Source organism: Spermophilus citellus (assembly GCF_964194105.1).
Source record: "Spermophilus citellus genome assembly, chromosome: X".
Taxonomy (NCBI): Eukaryota; Metazoa; Chordata; class Mammalia; order Rodentia; family Sciuridae; genus Spermophilus; species Spermophilus citellus.
The window spans coordinates 97,213,502-97,220,818 of NC_138190.1; positions in this window are offsets into that span (position 1 = coordinate 97,213,502).

The following is a 7,317-nucleotide window of genomic DNA, read 5'->3' on the forward strand; positions in this document are numbered from 1 at the left end:
ACTCCTCACACTTCAGATAGAGCCCTAATATCCAGAGTATATAAAGAACTCAAAAAATTAGACAATAAGATAACAAATAACCCAATCAACAAATGGGCCAAGGACCTGAACAGACACTTCTCAGAGGAGGACATACAATCAATCAACAAGTACGTGGAAAAATGCTCACCATCTCTAGCAGTCAGAGAAATGCAAATTAAAACCACCCTAAGATACCATCTTACTCCAGTAAGATTGGCAGCCATTATGAAGTCCAACAACAACAAGTGCTGGCGAGGATGTAGGGAAAAGGGTACACTTGTACATTGTTGGTGGGACTGCAAATTGGTGCAGCCAATTTGGAAAGCAGTATGGAGATTTCTTGGAAAGCTGGGAATGGAACCACCATTTGACCCAGCTATTCCCCTTCTCGGTCTATTCCCTAAAGACCTAAAAAGAGCATGCTACAGGGACACTGCTACATCGATGTTCATAGCAGCACAATTCACAATAGCAAGACTGTGGAAGCAACCTAGATGCCCTTCAATAGACGAATGGATAAAAAAAAATGTGGCATTTATACACAATGGAGTATTACTCTGCATTAAAAAATGACAAAATTATAGAATTTGGAGGGAAATGGATGGCATTAGAGCAGATTATGCTAAGTGAAGCCAGCCAATCCCTAAAAAACAAATGCCAAATGTCTTCTTTGATATAAGGAGAGTAACTAAGAACAGAGTAGGGAAGAAGAGCATGAGAAGATGACTAACATTAAACAGGGATGAGAGGTGGGAGGGAAAGGGAGAGAGAAGGGAAATTGCTTGGAAATGGAAGGAGACCCTCAGGTTATACAAAATTACATACAAGAGGAAGTGAGGGGAAAGGGAAAAATAATACAGGGGGGAGGAAAGAATTACAGTAGAGGGGGTAGAGAGAGAAGAGAGGAGGGGAGGGGAGGGGAGGGGAGGGGGGATAGTAGAGGATAGGAAAGGCAGCAGAATACAACAGACATGAGTATGTCAATATGTAAATCAATGGAAGCGTAACTGATGTGATTCTGCAATCTGTATATGGGGTAAAAATGGGAGTTCATAACCCACTTGAATCAAAGTGTGAAATATGATATATCAAGAACTATGTAATGTTTTGAACAACCAACAATAAAAAAATAATTAAAAAAAAGAACAGAGAATGAGTTGGTAGTAGAAAAACAGAAATATTTCAAACAAAATAGCACTACAGTCCATGGAAATAGAAAAAAAGAAGAACAAGCTAATTTTAGTATTAGTAGAAGGAATTAAATAATAAGGATAATGTGTAAATAACAGTAAATAAAAAAAAACAAAGAAAAAAATTCAGGGACTTGGGGATTTTACTCAGTGGTTGAGTATTCCTCTAACCTGTATGAGGCCTATGTTCCATCCCTAGAACTGCCCCCAGAAAAATCAAACCACAGTTAGACTAAAAAAATACAAGGCAAAACTTAAATAAATGCAATCAGAAACAAAGGAGATCTTACAACCGATACCATACAAAGTGTAGGAGACTGTCATTGAACAATTATTGCTACCAAACTGCATAACCTAGAAAAATTGATAAAGTCCTAGAATTATAAAACCTATCAAGAGTAAACCATAGATGAATAGAAAATATGAACAAAGCAACAGTATGTAGAGAGATCCAACAAGTAATAAAAATGTTTTCAACAAAGAAAATATGAAGGAAAGTTAATAACACTAGTAAATGCTACCATATATTTAAAGAGTAATTGGCATTGATGCCTCTTATGTTTATCCAAAAAAATGAGATAGAAATAATTTAAATCTCCTCTTATAATATCAGCACTAACATTACACAAAATCCATACAAAGATTTCTAAAAGAAAAAGATTACATAATAGTAATCATGATGAATATACATGGAAAATCCTTCAAAGTATTATCAGATCAAATTCTATATTACCTGAAAAGATTATAAATCATGATCCCATAAGCTTTATCTGTAGGCTAAGTGGTAGCTTCTACTTATACAAATCAATCAATGTAATATAGTATATTAATAGAAGAAGCATTTTAAAAATCCCCAAGACCACCTCAATAACTACAGACAAAAGCATTTGAAAAAAAATATTATTTTAGTATAAAAACTCTCAAGCAGTTAGGAATAAAAGAAATGTAACACAACATAGAAACCCCATGTGAAAAAAATATCATGCCTAACATCATAGTCAACAGTGAAAATATGAATGCTTTTCCTCTACGGTGATGAACAAAATAAGGATATCTAATCTTGTGTCTTGTGTTCAACATATTTCTGTAAGTCTTAGCAAGATCAATTTGACAGAGAAATAAAAAGTAAACAAAATTAGAAAACTAGGGCTGGGGATGTGGCTCAAGCGGTAGCACGCTCGCCTGGCATGCGTGCGGCCCGGGTTCGATCCTCAGCACCACATACAAACAAAGATGTTGTGTCCACCGAGAACTAAAAAATAAATATTAAAAATTCTCTGTCTCTCTCTCTCTCTCTCCTCTCTCACTCTCTCTTTAAAAAAAAAAAAGAAAACTATATGCACAATGTTTTCTATTTTCTATATTCTTATATATAGAAACCCCAAAAGTTCTACCAGTACTTATTAAAATTAATAAATAAGTTCAATGAAGTAGCAAAAACACAAAATCAACATATAAAATCAGTTGCATTGTTATAAACCAAATTTTTTAGAAATCAGTCTCAATTATAATGGCATCAAAAAATACTAAAATATTTAGTAGTAAATTTAGCCAGAGAGTTGAAAGATCCATATACTGATCTAAAATGTTAATAGAAATTTTAAAAAAATACAAGTAAATTGAAAGGTATTTCATGTGAATGGACTGGGAATAAATAATAGTTACTTACAGATTCAATGCAATTCATCTCAAATTTCTAATGACATTTAAAACAAATTTTTTTAAAAAAATCTTAAAATGTATATGGAGAACTCCTCCCATGACCTGGCTCTGCTACAAAGCTATAAAACCCAGGCACTCATGGTGACCCACCACAATTCCTCCCACAAGATGTGGCCCTTGAGTGTTGAATAAAGCATTGCTAGTCCATGAAAAAAATATGGAACCATAATATACCCCAAAGAACATAGGAAACGTGATAAAATTAAAAACAAAACAAACACCAACACAAATAAGACCAAGGCTGGACGCCTCACACTGATTTCCAAATCTGAAAAACTATATTAAACTAGAGTTAATAATATATATAATGTACTAATATATACATATATAAATACATTATGTATTATTTAATATATTATATAATATATAATATGTATACATATATGTGTATATACATGTATAGTATGTTAATAGGTTAAAAACAAATATATTGATCAATAGAACTTAATAGAAAGCTGATAAATAAATACATGCATTTACAATAAATTGTTTTTCTACAAAGCTTCCTCGAACACACAATGGAGAATGGTAAGAAATGACAGTCTCCTCAATAAACTGTAATGGAAAATGTTAAATGGGATCCTTATACATCAAAAAGATTTAAAACCTTCTTTATAGACAAGCATAGTGGTGAACACCTGTAATCCCAGAGACTCAGGAGGAAGAGGCAGGAGGATCACAATTTTGAGTCTTTCTCCATTTTACTGTTTCCTGTTGAGCTGTACATGCTTCATATATACTTTGGATATTAAATATTTTTGGATATATGATTTATAAATATTTTTTCCACTATGCAGATTGTCATTTCATTTTGAAATGATAACAAATATTAGCAAGGATGTGGAGAAAAAGGATCACTTATACATTGTTAGGAGCATGTGTATTCATATAGTTATTATTGAAAATAGTATTAAACTTCTTCAAAACCTTTTAAAATCAAAATAAAATAGAACTGCCATATAATGCAAGAACCCCATTTCTGGGTGTATTATCCAAAGAAAACACTGTCTAAAATTATTTGTTCTCCCATGTTCATTGCAAAATGTTTCTCAATATTTTATGTGTCTGTTGATAGATGAATAAGTATGTAAAATGTCACACACAAACACACACACAAATGAGTATAATTCAGTCTTTAAGAAAAGAAGGAAATTCTACCATTTCTGACAATATAGATTAATTTGAAGGACATTATGCTTAGTGAAATAAGCCAGGAACTGAAAGAAAAATACTCCATTATTCCACTTACATGTTGAGTAGAAAAATGTCAAAGTCTTTTAAGTAGAGAGTTGACATAGATACCAAGGACCAGGGGTGGGGAGATTTGAGAAATACTGGTTGAAAAGTATAAACTTTCAGTTATAAATTCTTGTCACATACCATATTAGATTTCTTCACCTATCAAAATATCTGAAAAAACTAATTGTGCGAAGGGCTTTATTTAGCTCACATTTTTGGAGATTCAAAATTCAAATAAAACAGAGCAGGCTTTTATTTGGGAGCTTCCCTTTGGCAGTATTACTTCATGCTATAGATAGTAGTAATGGAAATACAGGAAAGAACAAAGAAATGGTTACGCCTTGAACCAGGGGCAGGGGAAAATACAAAAGGGGTCACACTTGCTCCTTTTATAACAAATCTCTCACAAAAATTCAAAGGATTATATGAGAATTACCAAAGTGTTGTGGAAGAACTATGTAATGCCTACAATCATCTCTGGTCCTCCTATTAGACACAACATTTTAATTATTTTACCCCTCCCAAGAGTGCCACCATGGAAACAAAGCTGTTAACATGCGAAATTTTGGAAGGACATATTTTGACCTTATCCTACAGATAACCCCTAATATGCATCATGGTGATTATAGTTAATAATATATATATATATATATATATATATATATATATATATATATATATTTAAAATTCACTAAGAAAGTAAGAAGACTTCAAGTATTCACCCCAAAAGCAAGTTATGTGAGATGATATGTTAATTAGGCAGTAATAATATCATAATGTATAAATATTTTTGGTTATATATGCTGAAATAAACTTATTTATATAATAGGCTGCTATTTATTAATAAAAATGAATGAACTATTTGGCATATGCATAAATGACATGAGTCTCAGTAACTTCTTTTTTTAAATTTAGTTTTTTATTTGTTCAAATTAGATATACATGACAGCAGAAAGCACTTTGACACATCATACACAATTGGATTATAGCTTCTCATTTTTTAAGTCATACATGATGAAGATTTGCACTGGTCATGTAATCATATATACACACAGGGTAATAATGTCTTACTGATTCTACTATCCTTTCAATCTTCATACTCTCTCCCCTCCCTTAACAAACAAATGAATCTTTCCCATCAGCTCTTTTCTGACAATGTACATTACCTTTTAAGTGGCTTCTCTGTTTCCATTTTTATTAAAGCACATGATTTTTATTAAGTCTACAGATTCAATTGTTAATCTCTTCTAGAAACACCCTCACAGACACTTTCTAAAATAATACCTTGCAATATATTAGGGCATTTCTTAAAATAGTCACATTGATTCATAAAAGCAACCATCAAATCATAAACTGAACCATAGCAATATGATAATATATGCTGCATTGTTTTCCTAAAACTTACATAACAGATGACCACAAACAAGATGGCTCAAAACAACAGAAGTTTATTTTTTTTTACATTTAAATTGAACAAAAGTAGAGAAGAAAGGTGTTAGGCCAGAGTGGTTCCTTTGAGCAAAAATCTCTAGACAGGAAGCATACATAACATAGGATAATATTTTTATAAAGACTTAAAAACAAATCTGTGTTAATAGAAATCATTTTAGAATTTTGGTACATGCCTATAATACAATTAATTTCACTCCACGTTAACTCCCATTCCCCTCTCTTCCACTTGATGCCCTCCTACCCTATTAATCTTCCTTGGAATGTACACCTAGGTTGATTCCATTACTTGGATATTGTGAACTGAGCTTTAATAAACTTGGGTATACATAGATTTCTAAATTATATTGACTTTAAATCTTTCAGATAAACATCAAAGAGTGATATAGCTGGATCATGAAGTAGTTCTATTTTGAGTATTTCAGGGACCTCCATACTGATTTCTATATTGACTATATTAATCTGTGTTCCCACCAATGGTGTAAAAGTTTCGCAATTCCCTACATCCTTGTGAGCATTTATTGCTATTTGGATTTTTATGCTTGCCATTCTGACTCTGAGTTATGTGGAATCTCATTGTTTTTTTTTTTTTGCATTTTCCCAGAGGCTCAAAATAATGAATATTTTTCATATAACTGTTAATAAATTGCACTTCTTCTTTCGAAAAGTATCTGCTGATTTGCCCATTTATCAAATGGGTTAACTGTTACATTGATTTTTTTAAACATTTTATTTCTTTATATATTTGGATATTAATCCTCTGTAGGAAGATGAGCTGGTTAAGATTTTCTCCTATTTGGTAGGCTCTGTCTTTATGTAGTTTTATTCTCATACATATGAATATCCAATATTCTCAGCTCTATTTGTTAAAGAGGTTTTCTTTCCTCCAATCTATCATTTTGATACCTTGTCAATACTAAAATTATTGTAGCTATATAGGTTTGTTGCTGTGTTTTCTATTCTACTCCATTAGCCTACACATCTGTTTATATGCCAGTACTTTGAAGTTTTTGTTACGATGGATCTTTAGTGTAATTTTAAGTCAAATATTATGATGCCTCCAGCTCTACTCTTCTAGCTCTTGGAAATGCTTTTTGCTATTCTGTGTCTTTTACTCTTCCATATTAATTTGAGGATCATTTTTTCTAGTTTTGTGAACAATATCTGGTATTTCCATAAGAGTTATATTGAATCTGTACATTGCCTCTCATAGTATAAACATTTTAAAAGTGTTATTACTGACTATCCATGAGCATTGGAGGTTTTCCCATCACCTAATATATTCAATTTCTTTTTTCAATATTGTGTAATTTTTTCTATTAGAAGTTTATCACCTCTGTGGTTAGACTAATTCTATGGAATTTTTGGCTGTCATTGTAAATATATTTGTTTTTTTTCCTCAGAGGATTCTTTATTGTTATATAGAAAAAATATTAAATTTCTCTACTACTTTGATTACTTAATAAGTCCTGTAGAAGTCTACTGATGGAATTTTTAAAGTATAACTCACATAATATGCAAACAAAAATAATTTAAATTTTTCATTTCCTTTTGGTATTCTTTTTACTTCTTTCTCTTTCTTGATTACTCTGGTTAAAATTTCTAGTTTTATATTGAATGAGACTAGTGAGTTTGGTCATACGTTTCTTGTTTCTTATGTTAGAGGAAATACTTTCAGGTTTTTTCCATTCACAAT